Source organism: Schistocerca piceifrons, chromosome X, assembly GCF_021461385.2.
Source record: "Schistocerca piceifrons isolate TAMUIC-IGC-003096 chromosome X, iqSchPice1.1, whole genome shotgun sequence".
Lineage (NCBI taxonomy): Eukaryota > Metazoa > Arthropoda > Insecta > Orthoptera > Acrididae > Schistocerca > Schistocerca piceifrons.
Genome location: NC_060149.1, coordinates 115,874,885 through 115,898,061, shown reverse-complemented (window position 1 = coordinate 115,898,061; position 23,177 = coordinate 115,874,885). Strand labels below are relative to the sequence as shown.

The 23,177-nt window shown below is 47.2% G+C and overlaps 1 non-coding gene across 1 annotated transcript; it reads left to right on the top strand.

Moving 5' to 3' along the window:
- Positions 1-6,784: 6,784 nt before the first annotated feature.
- Trnat-ugu lies at positions 6,785-6,858 on the top strand. The gene has a single exon. It is a non-coding gene; the product is annotated as a tRNA-Thr (tRNA).
- Positions 6,859-23,177: the final 16,319 nt, after the last annotated feature.

Here is a 23,177-nt window from a genome sequence, read left to right as displayed (position 1 = left end):
TTCAGGAAACGAATTACAAATTGGCTCTGAGCACTTTGGGACTTAACATCTGAGGTCATCAGTCCCCTACAACTTAGAACTACTTAAACCTAACTAACCTAAGGACGTCACACACATCCATGCCCGAGGCAGGATTCGAACCTCCGACCGTAGCGGTCGCGCGGTTCCAGACAGTAGCGCCTAGAACCGCTGGGCCACCCCGTCGGCAAACGAATTACAGTCCGATTCCTTTTCCGTTAGTACACACCATCACGATCAACTATAAATCATATCAAGGGGTAAAATTTTAGGGGTGGAACTGCTGCAGAAGTAACCGCCTATAGTGTTTTTAGTGTCTTGACAATTTCAATTCCGGGGGCATTACAGAACAACTGCGCTATCCTGTCACGACCCGCAGGGTTTGACAAATACATATTGTTTGTGAATAGTCGACGATATTCCATAATTTCAATTGTTTTGCTGTCATGTCTCAAGCAAAAGTTGCAATGCTTAGTCTAGCTCCTTCTTGATCTTTTTATAGTTCCTTTTAGTAGCTTGCTAGTCATTGGGACGTAGAGGCCGTAAGGTTTTGCCTGCTTCCCTGTCGCAAATAACTTGCGGAAAATCAGCCCCTGAAGTATTACATCAGCAGATGTAACTTTCAGCTTTTTGCGTTAATTTTAAAAAGAAGACAGAACAAATATTTCAGATAAGAATTTAAATAAATCTGCTCCAGTTCATGTAAAATTGTTCATCTTATAAAATCCGTTGACTACACTCAAGTTGCTTCGTTCATCGGTGGATCGTTCGATGGCATGGCAAAGGATGCTTTTGTCTCCTCAAATAATTATATGCTTTGGGAGCAACTGCACGTAATGCAAGGAACGAAACACCTTAGTAGAAAGATCAACGCTGATTAGGAAAATTTTATTTCCACACAGTTACGCGTCAAACTAATTGCTGGTTTCATCGGTAATACTGGCAAGAATAGAGGCGAAGAGAACTATGTTCTAAATATTGACTTCAACAGTTCAGCATGTTTCAATGAAGATGTGGCCTTCATGTGCAAGAACATTGACAGTTTACTGGGAGTTCAGTAGTCAATTGTCAGTCTGCCGCAAAAGAAATCGCTTATCAATACCGGACTACTGTGGTTTCTTATGGAAGTCTCACAGCTCCATTACCTTAATGTCTGACTATATTGCTAGAGCTGACGTATATTTTTGCAACTTTGTACGAAGATAGAATTTTAAACAGAAAGAAGTGATCGAAATAATCATACATTTTCAAAAAATGGCAGAAGTAAAGCTGTGAGTACCGGGCGTCCGTCGTGCTTCGGTAGCTCAGTTGGTAGAGCACTTGCCCGCGAAAGGCAAAGGTCCTGAGTTCGAGTCTCGGTCGGGCACACAGTTTTAATCTGCCAGGAAGTTTCATATCAGCGCACACTCCGCTGCAGAGTGAAAATCTCATTCTGCATACATTTCAGTTTGACAGTATTAACAAAAGAAGTATTTTTCATGTATGTGAGGACAAGGACTTCCTTTCGTGTCAGACGACCAAACAGGAAAACTAAATGGGGGTCTACTAGAAGTGATGCAGCAAAATGAAACCAGCTCTGTACTGCCTTTCTTTTAGCATTCGCCAATTAAACATCTGGCGCTAATATCCTTTAAGGTAAAACCGACCTTGTTTGGGTGGCATATTTTAATTGAAACCTTACTATGGTCAAATGGTATTTATGTTGATCTGGTAATTATTTTAATCGGTAAATATATCAAACCACATGGGAGGGTGAAAATATCTCTGCCACATTCTTTTCATTTGAGCAGTTTGATTCTATCTTTAGCACTGTTACTATACAGCTCTTTCAGCTTGACTTATTAGGACAGCAGTAGTTTTAAAATGTACCACAGCTAAAAATGTGCAATTGTTAGTCAGAGCTATGGCTAATATCGCAGAAACATCATCACGCTCAACGCTTAGTGCAACGGAGAGCTGAAGTTCCGAACACGCCTGCCTCCCCAGTGACGTCTGGTTGTGCTGACCAATCGCAGCATTTCAGGTGGTCGTGGCCTCCCTGTTAAATTTCTACCTACCTTTTCTTAGAAATTTTTGAGGAATATATTTCTTTCTGTTTTAACGAAACAGCTGTGTCTTCCTTTAGGAGGTAAGTACGACTACTTCTGCAAGGTACTGAATCGGGGTCAAACAATCCATTTCGTATCAGATGATTTCTATAGAATACTTGAAAAAGGGAAAAACTTACTTGCACTCATTATGCTCACAAGTTAAGATTTTCTGAGAAATCGAGGACTTAGCGAATTCAGTCCACGACAGACATAGTCAGTTAGTTAATTACTTACATGTTCCGTAGATAATTTGGACAATTCTTTTCTCGAAATGATGTGCAACGAGTCAGTTTAGAAGATACGCATTCATGATTATTGTTAACATTAATGAACACATTATTTTCAATCCTACTCACGCAACCACACTTAAAACCAAGGGTCGTTTTTTTCTAATAGAAATTCGTCCATGGAATTTTCGGTTAGATTTAAAACCTGCTTTGTTACCTGTCAGACATTTTATGTTATTTGGAAAATGATCATAAAATTTTGTTGCTGAGTACTGAGCTCCTTACTGAGTTACTGACAACTTTAATAATGGAAAATGAATGTCTTATTTCTTCTAGCTTTGTAAGTGTAGACATCACTGTTCTTCTCATGATGATTAATTGTGACAAATTCCATCGCCGAATATGTGTGTTATGGTGTAGTTAACATGCCTAATTCCTTTAAGAGGTACCTGCATGATGGCGGGTGAATACCACATGTTATTCTTACTACCCACTTTTGTGCAATCAATAATTTCTAAGTGGTGAGTTATTCCATAAGAGATTTTTGAGTGGTGTGTTCAGTGAGAGGCAAAAACATACCCTGGCCCAAATAATTTAGAGTCCACTAACAGAGAATTGCGCATGCCCAAGTTCAGAAGTGGCAGTGTTCACAACACTAGCGGTCTGTGGCGCTTCAAAATATGATTCAAATGGCTCTGAGCACTATGGAACTTAACATCTGAGGTCATCAGCCCCCTAGAACTTAGAACTACTTAAAGCTAACTAACCTAAGGACATCACACACAGCCATGCTCGAGGCAGGATTCGAACCTGCGACCGTAGCGGTCACGTGGTTCCAGACAGAAGCACCTAGAACCGCTCGTTCACAGCGGCCGGCGTACTTTGCGCAGTGTCTAGTAGTAGACAACATATATTTTGGCATCCCCCGCCAAACGAATATTAGCAACATACAGGGTAACTTCATCTGAGCACCCATGTGCTTCCACAAAATCTCCAGCACCCTTAACGAAAATTGTCACGTCCACCTTTGCCTTGCCCGAGAAGGGATTAATCAGTGCAACCACTGCTGGATAATACAGGCGCTCTCAATCCAGACATACCTTCCCGCGACTCTGATTGCGACTGATCATTACTCTCCTTGCGAGCCTCTAACTCCCGGTTAAGTTCGAAATTTCTCTCCTTCGTACTCTCAAATTGCTCTGTTAACGCTTGCACTAGCCGAGCTATAGTAGCAACTGTATCTGTGGTAGCAGCACGTGTTTCCACCATTTTGCGTACTCTACTTCCAGTTTTACGCAACCGATTTTTTTAAACAAGACAAAACATAAATTTCCATTCAACTCTACATAAAAAACTGTAAACACAAATTAATCCCTCCAGCGAATCATCCCCCATCGACACTCATCTACACACTACACTCATCTACACACACTTCTAGACAGATGACCAGTAAGCCTATACACAGAACAAACAGCTGTTTCAGCTCTGGTACACGGCAACTCGTACCCAGACGAATTGCAAAATGGGCACCTCACTGGTATTAAGTTATCCCGTCCACCATTATCTGTAAACAAAGGCAAGTCCACGGGCTCCTGTGGCTTGACAAAAGTAACTCTAAGCATCTTGTACCGTGGCTCACACAACTAACTCTGACAACGAGAGCAAACATAAAAAATAATGTAAATAAAACTTAGACTCACATCGCCACATTATTCTGAACTGGTACCTGAGTCAAGTGCCACTGCCTCACTATCCACTCACCAAAACCAATTCTCTCGCCAGAACCAAGTCTATCACCAAAACGTCGTGTTGGACGTGGACGGACATTTTCCGACGAAACTTATTGTGCTGGAGAGCGAAGAGACCACTTCCTGATACCAAATCGTTACAACCCCCGACTTAGGGGTTGTAATATGTCAGAACGACCGAGAGGTGAGAGAGGAATGACTCACGCCGAAGGGTGATAGGCATCCCTGGCGTTGTGAAGCAGCTGAATGGGTTGAAAATAAATAACTCACCAGGTCCTGATGGGATTCTAGCTCGGTTTTACAGAGAGTACTCTACTGCATTGGCTCCTTTACTTAGCTTGCATTTATCGCGAATCTCTTGCCCAAGATAAAGTCCCGAGCGACTGGAAAAAAGCGCAGGTGACGCCTGTATATAAGAAGGGTAGGAGGACGGATCCTCAAAATTACAGACCAATATCCTTAAATTCGGTTTGTTGCAGGATCCTCGAACATATTCTCAGTTCGAATATAATGAATTTCCTTGAGATATAGAGATTGCTGTCCATGCGTCAGCACGGCTTTAGAAAGCATCGCTCCTGCGAAACGCAACTCGCCCTTTTTTCACATGATATCTTCCGAACCATGGATGAAGGGTATCAGTCGGATGCCATATTCCCTGACTTCCGGAAAGCGTTTGACTCGGTGCCCCACTGCAGACTCCTAACTAAGGTACGAGCATATGGGATTGGTTCCCAATTATATGAGTGGCTCGAAGACTTCTTAAGTAATAGAACCCAGTACGTTGTCGATGGTGAGTGTTCATCGGAGGTGAGGGTACCATCTGGAGTGCCAGAGTGAAGTGTGGTAGGTCCGCTGTTGTTTTCTATCTACATAAATGATCTTTTGGATAGGGTGGATCGCAATGTGCGGCTGTTTGCTGATGATGCTGTGGTGTACGGGGAGGTGTCGTCGTTGAGTGACTGCAGGAGGATACAAGATGACTTGGAGAGTATTTGTGATTGGTGTAAAGAATGGCAGCTAACTCTAAATATAGATAAATGTAAATTAATGCAGATGAATAGGAAAAAGTATCCCGTAATGTTTCAATACTCCATTAGTAGTACTCTTGACACAGTCGCGTCTATTAAATATTTGGCCGTAACATTGCAGAGCGATATGAAGTGGGAGAAGCATGTAACGGCAGTTGTGGGGAAGGTGGATAGTCGTCTTCGGTTCATTGGTAGAATTTTGGGAAGATGTGGTTCATCTGTAAAGGAGACCGCTTATAAAACACTAATACGACCTATTCATGGGTACTGCTCGAGCGTTTGGGATCCCTATTAGGTCGGATTGAGAGAGGACATAGAAGCAATTCAGAGGCGGGCTGCTAGATTTGTTACTGGTAGATTTGATCATCACGCGAGTGCTACAGAAATGCTTCAGGAACTCGGGTGGGAGTCTCTGGAAGAAAGGAGGCGTTCTTTTCGTGAATCGCTACTGAGGAAATTTAGAGAGCCAGCATTTGAGGCTGACTGCAGTACAATTTTCCTGCCAGCAACTTATATTTCGCGGAAAGACCGCAAAGATAAGATAAGAGAGATTAGAGCTCGTACAGAAGCATATAGGCAGTCATTTTTCCCTCGTTCTGTTTGGGAGTGGAACAGGGAGAGAAGATGCTAGTTGTGGTACGAGGTACCCTCCGCCACGCACCGTATGGTGGATTGCGGAGTATGTATGTAGATGTAGAAGGGTGCAGAGAAGCACAGGGAAGAGTGTCATGCCACTTTTTTACATCGAAGGTGAGCTCAACGATGGCGGCGCGCACCATGCGTGCGTCAGCGCCAATGCGAATGCCGGGATCCGCAGCGTCGGCGTCCGGTTGCCCAACCTTGCGGACGTAGCGATCCTACTCGCGCCACGGCCACGCGGCCGCCGCGTGCGTTAACTGTGCCCGTGGCCCGGAACACGGCTGACTGCTCCCTCAAGCGGGACTCGTGGAATCCACATAGAGCGCCGAAGGAAATCTGTCCATCGACGTCGTTGGAGTGAGCTCGTTCAGCGCCCGTAGACAGCTCTGCATCCGGGAGGCGGCGAGTTCGCACCTCGCCCCACCCCTATGTACGGTAGCTTGCAGCCGCCGAACGTGGCCGCGTGGTTTGAGGCGCCATGTCACGGACTGCGCGGGCTCTCTCGCTGGAGGTTCGAGTCCTCCCTCGGGCATGGATGCGTGTTTTCTCCATAGCGTCAGTTAGTTTAAGTAGTGGGTAAGCCTAGGGACCGATGGCCTCAGCAGTTTGGTACCTTAGCAATTCACACACACACACACACACACACACACACATTTCTTCCGCGGCAGGATGTCATCCAGAGAGCGGAGGCCAGTAGCCCTCTCGCTTCTCACGCCAGTGCAGGTCCGAAGTGCGACGTGCCCCACCAAAACAATTACGTATATGAAGATGGTATCTGTTCTTCCGGACATGTCCGAAAGAACAGATACCATCTTCATATAGTTAAGGCTAACGTGCCATTAACCTTCTTCTTCTGCGCTGGATGCACACGCATTGCCCGAACTCTTACGCCGCTCGGTAAGATTGTCTGCCGCGTGTAATGAGTGTAGTGGGCAGCGGCACTACGAATGTAGTGTGTGGACATTCAGTGGGGAATGTGGGTCTCACGGGGAGCGTGCAAGGGATAAATCCCTGCAGTCGCAGTATTCTCTGTTCCCTCGGTGGCTCAGATGGATAGAGCGTCTGCCATGTAAGCAGGAGATCCCGGGTTCGAGTCCCGGTTGGGGCACACATTTTCAACTGTCCCCGGTGATGTATATCAACGACTGTCGACAGCTTAGGGTCTTGATTTACTTATCATTTCACAACAATTACGCGTCTATACAGTAGAGTTTGGAGGTAGCTTCAGCAGGCCGGTTGGCCGTCGGTATCCATCACCAATAGGTCGTTGCTGTTGGCCAGAAGTTAAAACAATCGTCAGTCTCTCCGGTTCCAGATGCGGACAAAATGGCGACACGATTGTGTGCTTTGAGTCTCGGGGTTCGCTTATTTATACATCTTTTTCTTACTCCTCTGACGAAGGTCATTTGGAGGGGGTAAGTGGAGTGCTCTTTGATAATTACAACATCAGCTTTCGTCAGCCCGCTTCGGCCCCTACACACAAGTCACTAGGCGCTGTTGTGACTGAAACGTATCGGTTCTTCGTAGCACGTCGGCGCCCTGGGCTCCCTTGATTACTTCTCATTTGTATACAGTTTCCCCCGGGCCGTGCCTTCTAGCCTGCGAACGGTGTCAGAAACCTGCCTCTCGTTTGCAAAATATGAGCATCCCCCGCACCTGCCATTTGATGTTCCAGTCGGTCCCTAAACTATTGCCTTCCAGCCATAGTTGCTCGAGATTTACAAGAATTCTCCAGATGCAAGCCTGTACCTATTCGTGGCGAAGCACATACTAAAAATACTGAAAATGGATGTATTTATTTGTAATTACTTAGAACGCTACCTGGTTTCTCCATAGTTTTCAGTTGAGAGAAACGTATCAGCTGATTGTCATATTTTTCCAAGTCCTTTCGTGCAGTTTACAAAAGCGAGTGGGTGTACCTTCCAGTATCTGCTTTTTCCAGTTTAATGTTCGTTCTTCTACTACGGTAGGCCTATTCGACCGTTGCGCTAAAAAGAAGAGATCGGTAGCTCCTTGGTAACGTGTCAGCTTACCGTATTGGTAGCTAATAAAATTATAAACATTAGTCCTTACTAATGTAAAATTGCTACCTTCTGAAGAAGACAAATTTATATATGTCGAAACCTAGGTAAAGAATTTCTTTATCCATTGCAACTGGTCGGCTGTTTATAATTTTATTTCGTGAAAGCGTTGCTGTTGTGGAACTATGTTAAAAAAAGGTATTGGTAGCTGTTGTATGCGTCGGATCGAATCTCACGGTAACCTCTTCTTTTTACTGCGTCGCAGATGTCTAATACTTTATTTTCTTCCAGAGGATGATATATATATATATATATATTCCTCTGGAAGGGAATATTTATCTGATCTCCCATAAAAATAATCTTCCTTGGAGGATGATATTTATCTGACCTCCCATAAAAATACAAATAATCTTCCTTGGAGGCTGATACTTATTTGACCTCCCATAAAAATATAAATAATATATTTCGAAATTTATATTGTTGCCCTAATAACTATGTAGGCCTTTTAGTGAAAATTTAAATAAAACGAAATGAAGAGTAGGGCACATATAGCTTCAGTATTTTGACCACATGCCATTGGCATCAAGAACAGCTTGGATCCTTCAAGACATAGAATTGGCAAGTCTATGGAAAAGGTCCTCATCCACGGCAATTCCCTTCCATGAAGAATGAACCAAATCCCATAGGGCATCCACAGTTCCTGGTGGAGGGTCTGACCAGTTGTCCCGCAGAGTGTTCTTAAGTTGAGCCCTCCCTCTGAGGGTCCGGGGATTAGAATAGGCCCGAGGTCTTCCTGCCTGTCGTAAGAGGTGACTAAAAGGAGTCCCTCCCCCTCAAGGGGGTAGTTAGCGCCTGCGTCCGGAGACGGACGGTTCCACGACCTCTATTTGCGCTCATTTTGCTTTTTCACTTCTCGTTTCTTCCTTCCTTTGGCTGGTTCCTTTCTTTGCTCTACTCCACCTCACTGTCTTCCGTACTCTTTCCCTTGTCTTCTTCTCTTTGCCTTCTCATTGCTTTCTTCTCCTTGCCTTCTCATTGCCTTCTTCTCTTTGCCTTCTCATTGCCTTCTTCTCCCTGCCTTCTCTGGTCTCCGCCTCGGCGTTTGAGACAGTCTGTCCTCTTTTTCCCTCTCTCTCTTCTTTTTCCTCTTCTTCCTTCCTCCCTGTGCGCGCCTGAAGGCCGACCCACGCGTTCGCACACGTAGCCGGTGACGGGGTAACGCGTAATTCCCCGCCCTGGGTAGACATGTAAGGCACGCACCTACCCCCTGGTAAAGGCCAGGCCCAGGGAGGGGTGATTGCCTGAGCTGATACCTTCTGACCATGCCGATTGGTCCCTCCGTCTGTTTCTCGGGAGGTGTGACCTGAGGTGTAAACATTCACCTAAGGCGGGAGTGCCCTCTGAGAGGGTCCCCACAAGGAAGGAGCGCGCCATCGGAGACGCTGGCAATCATGGGGGATTCCTCCGCAATGGATTTCACTCCATCTCTCTCGACTTCTGCCCAAAAACGGAAACTTGATCAGCCGCCAGCGACAAAAGTACTACCGCCTGCCCCACAGTTCCTCGTCGTTTCTCGATCTGAGGGCGGAAAGGATTTTTCCTCTGTCAACCCTTCCGTTATCCAGAAGGGCGTAGATGCCATAGACGGATCTGTCAAATCTTGTACCAGGTTGCGTAACGGTACCTTATTACTAGAAACTGAGAGCGTCTTTCAGGCACAAAAACTGCTTCGTGCCACACTCCTGTACACGTTCCCTGTCCGGGTGCAGGCTCACCGAACTTTGAATTCGTCTCGTGGTGTGGTCTATACTAGATCCCTCGACGGATTGACTGACGAGGAGATTCAATCTTTCCTCGCTGAGCAGGGCGTGACGGCTGTCCATAGGGTCATGAAAAAGGTCAACAATGACCTTGCACCGACCCGGACACTTTTCTTGGCCTTTGATAGTGTTAAGCTGCCATCGCGCATCAAGGCGGGCTACGAGGTTATTTCTGTTCGCCCCTATGTCCCGACACCTACGCGCTGCTACCAGTGTCAGCGTTTCAATCACACTCGGCAGTCTTGTTCCAATGCGGCTAAATGTGTCACTTGTGGCAGGGATGCCCATGAGGGTGACTGTCCACCTCCGTCTCCTCGTTGTGTGAACTGTCAGGGTGACCATGCCGCATCCTCCCGCGACTGTCCTGTCTATAAGGAAGAACGCTGTATCCAAGAAATTCGGGTCAAAGTGAAAGTGTCCACCTCGGCTGCTCGCAAGCTATTGGCTAGTAGGAAGCCCATGCTGCTCCCAGCGGGGAAATACAGTACTGTCCTCGCGTCTCCTCGGACTACCAGGGAGGTGGCAACCCAGACATGCGATCTGACCTTCAGCACCACGGTCGTCCGTTCGGCCAGTGCTAAGATCGCGCGGTCGACGTCTCCTCTTCCTCCCATCACCCCACAGACACCAGCCCCTTCATCAGCTTCTGCTAAGACGAAGACCCCGAAGTCAGATGCACGGGCCTTCAAGAAGGAACCGTCCCGTGCAGACTTCCTACGTACCTCGACCTCCCAGCCTTCGACCGGTACTTCCACCAAACGACCTTCCAAGAAGGCTCATAGGAAGCACAGTTCTCCTTCTCCGCCACGGCGCATTTCTTCTCCTGCGCCACCCAGCGGTTGCCGCCCCAGGCCGTCATCCGTTTCGCCTGGCCGCACCGCTGGTAGCCGAACATCTGGCCGTTCACCGGTGGAGGAAGCTCCCCCTTCCGGCCATCTTCCCAAGATGGCCGATGAACCTATGGACCCAATGGACGATGACTGTCCGCCTACTGATAGCGGCGGCAGTGCTCGCTCGAAGCCAGGCCCTCAGCGGCCTTCGAGGTGACCCCTTCTTTCATCTTCCTTTTCTTCTTACGATGGCACTTATTCACTGGAATATTCGCAGCATTCGCTCCAACCGAGAGGACTTGAAGTTGCTGCTCCGCTTGCACCGTCCGCTCGTCGCAGCCCTCCAGGAAACGAAGCTACGCCCATGCGATCAAATTGCCTTGGCACACTACACCTCTGTGTGTTTTGACCTACCTCCTGTGGTATGTATCCCGGCTCATGGAGGGGTTATGTTGCTGGTCCGGGATGATATTTACTACGATCCCATCACGTTGCACACCGGCCTGCAGGCAGTTGCCATCCGCATTACTCTCCCCACTTTTACATTTTCCATTTGTACCGTTTACACTCCATCGTCGTCTGCCGTTACCAGGGCAGACATGATGCAACTTATTGCTCAGCTACCTGCACCATTTTTGTTAACTGGAGACTTCAATGCCCACCATCCCCTTTGGGGCTCTCCAGCATCCTGCCCGAGGGGCTCCCTGTTAGCAGACCTTTTCAACCAGCTCAATCTTGTCTGCCTCAATACTGGCGCCACTACTTTTCTTTCGGACACATCTCACACCTATTCTCATTTAGATCTCTCTATATGTACTACCCAACTTGCATGCCGGTTTGAGTGGTATGCACTTTCTGATACATATTCGAGCGACCACTTCCCATGTGTTATCCATCTCCTGCAGCATACCCCCTCCCCGTGCTCATCTAGTTGGAACATCTCCAAAGCAGACTGGGGGCTCTTCTCTTCCAGGGCGACCTTTCAGGATCAAACCTTCACAAGCTGCGATCGTCAGGTCGCACACCTCACGGAAGTCATCCTCACTGCTGCTGAATATTCCATCCCTCACCCTACTTCTTCTCCACGTCGCGTACCAGTCCCCTGGTGGACCGCAGCATGTAGAGACGCTTTACGTGCTCGTCGACGTGCTTTACGCACCTTTAAACGCCACCCTACAGTGGCGAATTGTATCACTTATAAACGATTACGTGCACAGTGTCGTCGTATTATTAAAGAAAGCAAGAAAGCCAGCTGGGCTGCTTTCACAAGCACCTTCAACAGTTTTACTCCTTCTCCTGTTGTCTGGGGTAGCCTGCGCCGGCTATCTGGCACTAAGGTCCACTCACCAGTTTCTGGCTTGATGGTCGCGAATGACGTCCTTGTGGCCCCGGAGGATGTCTCCAATGCCTTCGGCCGCTTTTTCGCAGAGGTTTCGAGCTCCGCTCATTACCACCCTGCCTTCCTCCCCCGCAAACAGGCAGAGGAGGCTAGGCCACCTAACTTCCGCTCCTCGAATCGTGAAAGTTATAATGCCCCATTCACCATGCGGGAACTCGAAAACGCACTTGCCCGGTCACGGTCCTCCGCTCCAGGGCCTGATTCTATTCATATTCAGATGCTGAAGAACCTTTCTCCTGCGGGTAAAGGTTTTCTTCTTCGTACTTACAATCGCATCTGGACTGAGGGACATGTTCCCGCATGCTGGCGCGAGTCTATTGTTGTCCCGATTCCTAAACCGGGGAAGGACAAGCACTTGCCTTCCAGTTATCGACCCATTTCGCTTACCAGCTGTGTCTGTAAAGTGATGGAGCGAATGGTTAACTCTCGTTTGGTTTGGCTGCTCGAGTCTCGACGCCTACTTACCAATGTACAATGTGGATTTCGTAGGCGCCGCTCTGCTGTTGACCATCTGGTTACCTTGTCGACCTTCATTATGAATAACTTCTTGCGGAAGCGCCCGACCGCGGCTGTGTTCTTTGATTTGGAGAAGGCTTACGACACCTGTTGGAGGGCGGGCATTCTCCGCACCATGCATACATGGGGTCTTCGCGGTCGCCTCCCTCTTTTTATTCGTTCCTTTTTAATGGATCGACAGGTCAGGGTACGTGTGGGTTCTGTCCTGTCAGACACCTTTCACCAGGAGAATGGGATTCCACAGGGCTCAGTTTTGAGCGTCGCTCTCTTCGCTCAATAGCGATCAATCCAATAATGGATTGCCTCCCAGCTGATGTATCAGGTTCCCTTTTCGTGGACGATTTTACCATCTATTGCAGCGCGCAGCGTACACGTGTCCTGGAGCGCTGTCTTCAGCGTTCTCTTGACCGTCTTTACTCCTGGAGTGTCGCCAATGGCTTCCGTTTTCCTGCGGAGAAGACAGTCTGTATTAACTTCTGGCGCTACAAAGAGTTTCTCCCACCGTCCATACGACTCGGTCCCGTTGCTCTTCCATTCGTGGAGACAACAAAATTTTTAGGTCTTACATTTGACAGGAAACTTAGCTGGTCTCCACATGTCATATTTGGCTGCCAGTTGTACCCTTCTTTAAATGTCCTCCGTGTTCTCAGTGGTATGTCGTGGGTCCGATCCAACCGTCCTACTTCGTCTATATCGGTCGATCGTCCGCTCCAAGCTGGATGATGGGAGCTTCGTATACTCCTCTGCACGGCCATCCATCTTACGCCGCCTCAACTCCATACAACATCGGGGTTTACGACTTGCGATCGGAGCGTTTTATACTAGTCCCGTAGAGAGTCTTCATGCTGACGCTGTCGAATTGCCACTCACCTACCGGCGCGATATACTGCTTTGTCGGTATGCCTGTCGGCTACTGTCAATGCCCGACCACCCGTCTTATCGTTCCTGTTTTGACGACTCTCTCGACCGTCAATACGGGTTGTATGTCTCTGCCCTGCTACCCTCTGGAGTTCGCTTTCGTCGCCTCCTTCAACACCTTAATTTTTCATTCCCTGCAACCTTTCGAGTGGGCGAGAGCCCCACGCCACCTTGGCTCCAGGCTCAGGTTCGCGTTCACCTTGACCTCAGCTCGCTCCCAAAAGAGGTTACCCCTGGTTCGGTCTACCACTCCCGTTTTGTCGAACTTCGTTCGAAGTTCATTAATATGACCTTCATCTATACAGATGGCTCAAAGACCAATGACGGGGTCGGGTGTTCCTTTATTGTCGGGGCACAAAGTTTCAAATACCGGCTCCATGGCCATTGTTCGGTCTTCACAGCTGAGCTCTTTGCCCTCTACCAGGCTGTTCTTTACATCTGCCGCCACCGAAATTCTGCTTATGTCATCTGCTCCGATTCCCTGAGCGCCATCCAGAGCCTCAGTGATCCGTATCCGGTTCACCCTTTCGTGCACCGGATCCAACGCTCTCTTCAGCAGCTGGTGGACGTCGGTTCTCCGGTTAGCTTTATGTGGGTTCCTGGCCATGTCGGTATCCCTGGGAACGAAGCTGCAGATGCCGCGGCCAAGGCTGCGGTCCTCCAGCCTCGGACAGCTTCTTGTTGTGTCCCTTCGTCGGATTGTAGCAGGGTAATTTGTCGGCGCATTTTATCGCTGTGGCATGCCGATTGGGCTGCACTTACGGACAACAAGCTTCGGGCCTTGAAACCTCTTCTCGCAGCTTGGACGTCCTCCTCCCGCCCTTCTCGGCGGGAGGAGGTCGTTTTGGCCCGGTTACGAATTGGACACTGCCGGTTCAGCCATCACTATCTGCTGACGGCTGCGCCGGCGCCGTTCTGCCCATGTGGGCAATTGCTGACGGTCCGCCACATTTTAACGTCCTGTCCGGATTTTAACACACTGCGTCTTGATCTTGGCCTGACATGTACTCTAGATGCCATTTTAGCGGATGACCCACGAGCAGCTGCTCGCGTTCTTCGTTTTATCAATTTGACAAACCTCTCTAAGGACATTTGATTATGCTGTTTTTTTAATCCTATGCCTGTCAGTCTGTCTTTTATCGTGTTTTCCCTTTTAGTTGTTGTTTTAAACTTGTGCCTCGCGGTGCATTCTTAACGTAGTCTGGGCGCTAATGACCATTGAAGTTGTGCGCCCTAAAACCACAAAAAAAAAAGTTGAGCCCATACGTGCTTTATTGGACTCAGGTCAGGTGACTTTCGAGGCCACGGAAGGCATTGAAAAATATTCTCCCTCTGTTACGGTGCTCGTTTATTTCCAAGTCCGTATCGATCTTAGTGCTGAGTTTTCACTCAGACGGCGCTTTGGCGTTAGGCGGTTGTTTCCGTGTGTGATCGCTGGCCGGAGCTTAGCTGGAGGCGTGTGAGGGAGGAGGGGGCTGCCTTGGCGTGAAGACAGTTCGGCTCAGCTGGAGTTTTTTGCGTCTGGACGCCGAGTGGGGCCCGATGGGAAGACCGGACCGTGATTTTACGGTTAATAGTGTGGACAGCGGCGTGGTGGGCCGTTTAACTTAATTCTCAAGGGGAGCAAAATCTCGCCTGTTGTAGTTTGTCGAGCCTGAGTTTGAAATACCTTCTATGTGCGGCCGAATGTCATTTCGTCCTCCTGTCTCTCCGTCGGAGGGATTGTTATCCTCGTTTACCGTCCCATGGATGTATATCTATGGGGTACGCTGCTCTCCGTACTCTACTAGACGCTGGTGATGGAACTGCGGCGTTCAGCGGCACGTTAGTCTGGGTGCTTTATGTTTGATCTTCAAGTGCATAGTCTTCGAGTGGCACTCCTTAGTGTTTGCCTTGCGCAGTTAGATTGGAGTGTATTTTGTCTTGTAGTGTTTCCTCTGGAACCGCGAGACCGCTACGGTCGCAGGTTCGAATCCTGCCTCGGGCATGGATGTGTGTGATGTCCTTAGGTTAGTTAGGTTTAACTAGTTCTGAGTTCTGGGGGACTAATAACCTCAGCAGTTGAGTCCCATAGTGCTCAGAGCCATTTTTGTGGTGCTTCCGCTTTCCGTTAACGAAGGTTAAGCTTGATTCGGCACTCCGTACGACGCTTGGCATCTCAGCAGGCGGGTCGGAGCCACCTTCGCGACTAAACGGAAGCCTTTGGACTGAGAGGTCTTGTGTTTTGCATATTGTTCATAAGTTGTTGTTTTGGTATTAAGTTGGCTGAGGTTTCTTGTGGATTTACTGGCATTTGGTCTGTTGTCCGGCCCGGGCTAAGTCTCGTTTATTTTATGAGTCGGTCCTTGTTTTGGCTTAGTACGATTTTGGTTTGCTGCCTGGTGGTTTTGGTAGTATGCCGGGTCGCTGTGGTTGTGTTGCATTTTGTATGGGGCTGTGTGTTCGGAGCCGTTGAGTCCCATTTGTGTGAACTGCTTCACTGGGAAGTACTGATCGGGCCATTCTTGGTCCTCTGCTGTATGAAATGATTTTATTATTATTTTAAAGTAATATTATCACTTAAATGATGTAATTCTTGTTGCGTTAATTGCAACTTCGGTACTGAGAAATTTAGTAGTGTAATTACGGAAGATTTAATAGTGGCACACGCCCCTTTACCTGTTTCGTAGTCTGTTAATTACCGAAAGACCTTAAGCTCATAGTCATATGATGTGATTTTCTTAAATTATTGTATTTTTATGTCTTGTTATTGTTTTTTTTTCAATTTGATGATCACTGGTGTACTGTTCCAAGTATTAAAATGTTTCAGGTAGCTATTACTTGGGTGGAAAGCGCGGAACCGCAACGGAGAGAGTAGTTGCGTGCCTTACGTGTCCGTTGTTGGCACGGTCTGATGTCCGTTGTCTGTTTTGGTGCAACTGAGTTAAGTATTGTGTTGCCTCCTCCCTTGCGGCCCCGTCGTGTTCTTCTCATAAACATTTCCTTCAAGGCATTTTAGTTAATTTTATGCTAGTATTATTTTAATTTCTTACATTGGTAAAATTGTGCGGTCTTCATTATGCACACTGTTTGTCATAGCGGAGTTGATGTGCCATTGTTACTTCTTAAACTCCATTGTGTGTGCTATTCGTGATACATATTGTTTGTCATAATAGATTTGAGTATGGCAATAATAATGTCTCATATATCATGATGTGCGTGTATAATGGTGAAATAAATGGATGATTGTTATTTCTGTTTTTGGCGCCCTTCATGCTTCCTTTCTTGTCCCTATTGGTACGCTATCCTTGTACTTGTGTTGGTAATCCACATCACCTTCCTTTGAAACCAGCTTTTAATTCTAATAATAGTGTCTGATGGATGATTATCATGTTGGTAAGTGAGACGTCCTCAGGGGTACCATAGTCGGGCTCCAGGGATGATTACATTTTCAAGAAAGTGTTCATGGAATGCTAAACTAAACTTGCCTTTGATACGTTCTGAAGTTCCTGCACCCATGTAAGACATCCAGCCCCAGCATTTCATACTCACGCATCCTCTCCTACCCTGTGTGTGGCCACGATGCGCACGCCACATCGTTGCCCATCAACGCGGTAAACAACGGCAGACCTCACCTCGTGAACTCAGCTGCGCACTCGTCAGAGAAGATGACTTTCCTCCGATCAACATCTTCCGAGGAACTCACAACTGCTAGACTATCCACGGCTTGTTCGTCAGACAATGGCTCTTTCATAAGAGAACGACAGGACCTGATTCCGTGGTCCTTAGTCTTCAGAGAGGAGTTCTCGACGAGCCCGGGAAATGTGATGCTCTCCTTAGATCCCGGATGAGTGACAAAGGAGCATTCTGGGCCGCCTTGACGAAGTCTTCATTTTGTCTCTGTGTAGAACTGTAGAGGCTCGTGCTCTTCCAGGTATTGGACGTTTCGCTACCTCACCATTATCTGTGAATCATCTAACCCATCTCTTTGCTGTGGAAGCATGTTCAAAGCCGGTGGTAGACAGAAAACATCTACCGAAATTGTACTAAATGCTTTCTCTGAGAATTACTTTGAACAAATACACTCCTGGAAGTGGAAAAAAGAACACATTGACACCGGTGTGTCAGACCCACCATACTTGCTCCGGACACTGCGAGAGGGCTGTACAAGCAATGATCACACGCACGGCACAGCCGACACACCAGGAACCGCGGTGTTGGCCGTCGAATGGCGCTAGCTGCGCAGCATTTGTGCACCGCCGCCGTCAGTGTCAGCCAGTTTGCCGTGGCATACGGAGCTCCATCGCAGTCTTTAACACTGGTAGCATGCCGCGACAGCGTGGACGTGAACCGTATGTGCAGTTGACGGACTTTGAGCGAGGGCGTATAGTGGGCATGCGGGAGGCCGGGTGGACGTACCGCCGAATTGCTCAACACGTGGGGCGTGAGGTCTCCACAGTACATCGATGTTGTCGCCAGTGGTCGGCGGAAGGTGCACGTGCCCGTCGACCTGGGACCGGACCGCAGCGACGCACGGATGCACGCCAAGACCGTAGGATCCTACGCAGTGCCGTAGGGGACCGCACCGCCACTTCCCAGCAAATTAGGGACACTGTTGCTCCTGGGGTATCGGCGAGGACCATTCGCAACCGTCTCCATGAAGCTGGGCTACGGTCCCGCACACCGTTAGGCCGTCTTCCGCTCACGCCCCAACATCGTGCAGCCCGCCTCCAGTGGTGTCGCGACAGGCGTGAATGGAGGGACGAATGGAGACGTGTCGTTTTCAGCGATGAGAGTCGCTTCTGCCTTGGTGCCAATGATGGTCGTATGCGTGTTTGGCGCAGTGCAGGTGAGCGCCACAATCAGGACTGCATACGACCGAGGCACACAGGGCCAACACCCGGCATCATGGTGTGGGGAGCGATCTCCTACACTGGTCGTACACCACTGGTGATCGTCGAGGGGACACTGAATAGTGCACGGTACATCCAAACCGTCATCGAACCCATCGTTCTACCATTCCTAGACCGGCAAGGGAACTTGCTGTTCCAACAGGACAATGCACGTCCGCATGTATCCCGTGCCACCCAACGTGCTCTAGAAGGTGTAAGTCAACTACCCTGGCCAGCAAGATCTCCGGATCTGTCCCCCATTGAGCATGTTTGGGACTGGATGAAGCGTCGTCTCACGCGGTCTGCACGTCCAGCACGAACGCTGGTCCAACTGAGGCGCCAGGTGGAAACAGCATGGCAAGCCGTTCCACAGGACTACATCCAGCATCTCTACGATCGTCTCCATGGGAGAATAGCAGCCTGCATTGCTGCGAAAGGTGGATATACACTGTACTAGTGCCGACATTGTGCATGCTCTGTTGCCTGTGTCTATGTGCCTGTGGTTCTGTCAGTGTGATCATGTGATGTATCTGACCCCAGGAATGTCTCAATAAAGTTTCCCCTTCCTGGGACAATGAATTCACGGTGTTCTTATTTCAATTTCCAGGAGTGTAGTTCATGAGCCCACGCGAATTGTAAATTGTTGCGAAAACACACTTGACCTCTTAGCCACAAATAATCCTGATCTAATAGAGAGCGTTATGACGAATACAGGGATTAGTGAACACAAGGTCATTGTAGGGAGGCTCAAAATCATATCAACCAAAACCACTAAAAATAAACACAAAATATATCTATTTAATATAGCAGATAAAAACTCGCTTGATGCCTTCCTAAGAGAGAGTCTACATTCCTTCCAAGCTAATTAAGTAGATGTAGACCAGATATGGACCAATTACAAGGACACAGTATCGACAGCAATAGATAGATTCATACTGCATAAGTTAATAAGAGACGGGACTGATCCACCATGGTACACAAAACACGTCAGAACACTGTTGCAGAAGCGACGAAAAAAGCATGCCAAATTCAGAAGAACGCAGAATCCCCAAGACTGCCTATGTTTAGCGGAAGCTCGAAATTTACTGCGGACGTCAATGCGAGATGCTTTTAATAGTTTCCACAATGAACCATTGCCTCAAAATGTGGTAGCAAACCCAAAGAGATTCTGGTCGTATGTAAAGTACACCAGTGGCAAAAAACAGTCAATACCGTCATTGCCGATAGCGATGGAAATGTTACCGATGATGGTGCCACTAAAGCGGAGTTACTAAATACAGTTTTCCGTAATTCCTTCACGAAAGAAGACGAAGAAAATATTCCAGAATTCGAAACCAGAACAGCTGTCACCATGAGTGACATAAAAGTAAATATCCTAGGTGTTGCGAAACAACTCAAATCACTTAAAAAAAAGGCAAGTCTTCCGGTCCAGATGGTATACTAGTCAGGTTCCTTTCAGAGAATGCAGACACAATAGCGCCTTCCTCAGCAATCATATACAACCGCTTACTTGACGAAAGGTCTGTCCCTAAAGACTGAAAAGTAGCACAGGTTACACCAATATCCAAGAAAGGAAATAGGAGTAACCCATTGAATTACAGACCCATATCACTGATCTCAATTTGCAGTAGGATTTTGGACCATATACTGTACTCTAACATTATGAATCACCTTGAAGGCAACGGCTTATTGATACATAACCAACACAGAGCTAGAAAATATCGTTCTTGTGCAACGCAGGTAGCTCTTTATTCCTATGAAGTAATGAGTACTGTCGACAAGGAATCTCAGATCGATTCCATATTCCTAGATTTCCAGAAGGCTTTTGATACCGTTCCTCACAAGCGACTATTAATCAAATTGCGTGCGTATGGAGTAAGGTCTCAGTTGCGTGACTGGATTCGTGATTCCCTCTCAGAGAGGTCACAGTTCGTAGTGATAGACGGTAAATCATCGAGTAGAACAGAAGTGATATCTGGCGTTCCGCAAGATTGTGTCATAGGCCCTCTGCTGTTCCTGATTTACATAAATGATCCAGGTGATAATCTGAGCAGCCCCCTTAGATTGTTTGCAGATGACGCTGTAATTTACCGTCTAGTAAACTCATCAGACGATCAATTACAAAATGATCTAGAGAGAATTTCTGCATGGTGCGAAACGTGGCAATTGGCACTAAACATAGAGGTCATCCACATGGGTACTAAAAGAACTCCGATAAATTTTGAGTATACGATAAATCGCACAAACCTATGGGCTGTAAATTCAACTAAGTACCTAGGAATTACAATTTCGAGCAACTTAAATTGGGAAGACCACATAGATAATAGTGGGGGGAAGGCGAAATAAAGACTGCGTTTTGTTGGCAGAACACTTAGAAGATGCGACAAAACCACTAAAGAGACAACCTACATTACACTTGTCCGTCCTCTGCTGGAATATTGCTGCGCAGTGTTGGATCCTTACCAGGTAGGATTGGCAGAGGACATCGAAAAAGTGCAAAGAAGGGCAGCTCGTTTCGTGTTATCGCGCAATAGGGGTGAGAGTGTCACTGATATGACACCCCGAGTTGGGGTGGCAGTCACTGAAACAAAGGCGGTTTTCTTTGCGGCGATATCTCTTTACGATATTTCAATCACTAACTTTCTCTTCCGAATGCGAAATTTTTTATTTTTTGGCACCCACCTACGTAGGGAGAAATGATCATCATAATAAAATAAGAGAAATCAAAACTCAAACGGAAAGATTTAGGTATTCCTTTTTCCCACTCGCCATTCGAGAGTGGAATGGTAGACAAGTAGTATGAAAACGGTTCGATGAACCCTCTGCCAAGCACTTAAGTGTGAATTGCAGAGTAACCATGTAGCTGTAGATGTAGATGTAGACGTAGAACACCATAACGATGTCCGGCCTCAGACGCACTAACACCGTTTTCCAAGAGAGTAATTATTCGCTCGCGAACATTCACATCAGCCATTTTGGAACAGGCCTATGACGTCTGCCAATCAGTTGATACATTTCTCTTAGTTGAAAACTGCAGGGTGAGTCACCTAACATTACCGTTGGATATATTTCGTAAACCATATCAAATACTGAAGAATCGATTCCACAGACCGAACGTGACAAACCATAAAAAAATGCACGGAAGTATGTTTCTTAACACAAACCTACGTTTTTTAAATGGAACCCCGTTAGTTTTGTTATCACATCTGAACATATAAACAAATACGTAATCAGTGCCGTTTGTTGCATTGTAAAATGTTAATTACATCCGGAGATATTGTAACCTAAAGTTGACGCTTGAGTACCACTCCTCCGCTGTTCGATCGTGTGTATCGGAGAGCACCGAATTACGTAGGGATCCAAAGGGAACGGTGATGGACCTTAGGTACAGAAGAGACTAGAACAGCACATTACGTCCACATGCTAATACCTTTTTATTGGTCTTTTTCACTGACGCACATGTACATTACCATGAGGGGTGAGGTACACGTTCGACGGGCGTTTCATAGGACGTGGAGGACGCATAAATTGGCCAGCTCGTTCTCCTAATCTTACACCTCTGGACTTCTTTCTGTCGAGTACGTTAAAGGTGAATGTGTACCGTGATGTGCCTACAACCCCAGAGGATATGAAACAACGTATTGTGGCAGCCTGCGGCGACATTACACCAGATGTACTGCGGCGTGTACGACATTTATTACGCTAGAGATTGCAATTGTGTGCAGCAAATAATGGCCACCACATTGAACATCTATTGGCCTGACATGTCCGGACACACTCTATTCCACTCCGTAATTGAAAACGGAAACCACGTGTGTACGTGTACCTCACCCCTCATGCTAATGTACATGTGCGTCAGTGAAAAAGACCAATAAAAAGGTGTTAGCATGTGGATGTAATGTGCTGTTCCAGTCTCTTCTGAACCTAAGGTCCATCACCGTTCCCTTTGGATCCCTACGTAATTCGGTGCTCTCCGATACACACGATCGAACAGCGGAGGAGTGGTACTCAAGCGTCATCTTTAGGTTACAATATCTCCGGATGTAATTAACATTTTAGAATGCAACAAACGGCACTGATTACGTATCTGTTTATATGTTCAGATGTGGTAACAAAACTAACGGGGTTCCATTTTAAAAAACGTAGGTTTGTGTTAAGAAACACACTTCCGTGCATTTTTTTATGGTTTGAATTAACCAATTACACTAGCCCCTCTCCTCACGTTCGGTCTGTGGAATCGATTCGTCAGTATTTGATGTGGTTTACGAAATATATCCAGCGGTAACGTTAGGTGACTTACCCTGTATAGCGACAGTCGAAGTAATTACAAATAAATACATCCACTGTCCGCCCCTGGTTGCTAAGTGGTCAGCGCGACGGATTGTCAAACCTAACGGCCCGGGTTCGATTCCCGGACGGGTCGGAGGTTTCCTCCGCTTGGGGACTGGGTGTTGTGTTATCCTTATCATCATCATTTCATCCCCATCGACACGCAAGTCGCTAAGTGGCGTCAACTCGAAAGACTTGCACCAGGCAAACGGTCTACCCGCCGGGAGGACCTAGCCACATGGCATTTACATTTCCAATACATCCACTTTCAGTATTTTTACTATGATCATTTGTCTTTTTAAGGATTAGAGTACAGGGTGATTCAAAAAGAATACCACAACTTTAGGAATTTAAAACTCTGCAACGACAAAAGGCAGAGCTAAGCACTATCTGTCGGCGAATTAAGGGAGCTATAAAGTTTCATTTAGTTGTACATTTGTTCGCTTGAGGCGCTGTTGACTAGGCGTCAGCGTCAGTTGATGCTAAGATGGCGACCGCTCAACAGAAAGCTTTTTGTGTTATTGAGTACGGCAGAAGTGAATCGACGACAGTTGTTCAGCGTGCATTTCGAACGAAGTATGGTGTTAAACCTCCTGATAGGTGGTGTATTAAACGTTGGTATAAACAGTTTACAGAGAATGGGTGTTTGTTCAAAGGGAAAAGTTCTGGACGGCCGAGAACGAGTGATGAAAATGTAGCACGCATCCAGCAAGCATTTGTTCG